The following is a 1,363-nucleotide window of genomic DNA, read 5'->3' as shown; positions in this document are numbered from 1 at the left end:
TTTCTGTAGGCCACCAGTTCTGCCTTCCCCACTGGTTCTGCTCCCCCCACTCTCCTCCACTTTCAGGTCTCCTTCCCCCCACTGGTCTCTGAGGTTCTTCCCTCCTGCCCAGCATCTTGTGCCTGAGAAGCTGCACCAGGACATCCTTCCTCTCCTCAGACATTCAGTTTTGATAAAGCCAGAGATGAAGACAAGGGGATGAGAGAACGTGTGTCATGGTTTAGCTGGCAACTCAGCCCCACACAGCCGCTTGCTCACTTCCCCACCAGTAGATAGGGAAGAGAATCAGAAGGGTAATGCTTGTGGGTTGGGATAAGAACAGTTTAATAATTAAAATAAAATAAAATTTAAAAAAAAAAAAAAACCAACAAAAATGCAACGGAAAGGAAAACAACGAGAGGTGCGAAACTGGGGAGGCGGGGAGGAAGGAAGGGGAACGAACCACCGAAACAAACCGCACCCGACGCCGCATCTCCCCGAGCTGCAAACTGCCCCCCCTTAATATACTGGTCATGGTGTCACATGGTATGGAATGAACCTGCCATTGGCCAGTCGGGGTCAGCTGCCTGGGCTGTGGCCCCGCCCCTCCCAGCCTCTTGCCATGCGGCCAAGTGCGGGAAGCTGGAAAGGTCCCTGACCACCACAGTGAAGAGAATTAACCCCTTCTCAGCCAAAACCAGTGCAACATGGGAGGAGAGAAACCAAGAGGACCTCAGGAGAAAACAGGAAGACACTAGACCTGTTGCTTTTCAGTCCGCTTCTCCCTCCTCCAGTGTAAGGAGGTTGGGCTAGAGCCTGCCTGAGGTCCCTTTCAGACAGAATTACCTTAGGATCACATATTTTTTCTTGCCATTCTTACCAATGTCTCCCCATTCTCCCACTGCTCCCTGCAGGTTGGGTCAGAGCTGCAGGACAAGGTAAGCTCTACTCAACAAAGGTTTAAATCTTGTAAAAGCCTCTTAGGTTTACTTGTTCTTGGTGTTTTACAAAGGTAACTTGAAAGATGGAACCTTCCAGGGTAGTCAAATCAAACAGAGAGCTGTGGGATAATTGTGGGTAATAAAACAGTAAGTCACAGTTTAGCCATCCAAGGAAAAGACAAGAGGGAGGTTACAGGCAGCAAGAACAAAAGAATTAAATTACAGGAGAAAGGACATTAAATTGGGGTCACAGGGAGCAGGGCTGTCCCTATCAACAAGATCTCTGTGTTACTGATGGGAAGAGTGATAGATAGCTATCATCATTTGAAGCATTTAAACACTGAGTAGAATGCCTGTAGCAATTCAGCAGTGATTTGAGATAGGTTTGTCTCTTCATCTGTGAGTTGCTGTTCTATAGTAAGAAGGAAAAAAAACAACCAGAA

Source organism: Phalacrocorax aristotelis, chromosome 4, assembly GCF_949628215.1.
Source record: "Phalacrocorax aristotelis chromosome 4, bGulAri2.1, whole genome shotgun sequence".
Taxonomy (NCBI): domain Eukaryota; kingdom Metazoa; phylum Chordata; class Aves; order Suliformes; family Phalacrocoracidae; genus Phalacrocorax; species Phalacrocorax aristotelis.
The sequence above is the reverse complement of the archived record's forward strand: the minus strand, read 5'-3'. Positions refer to the sequence as shown.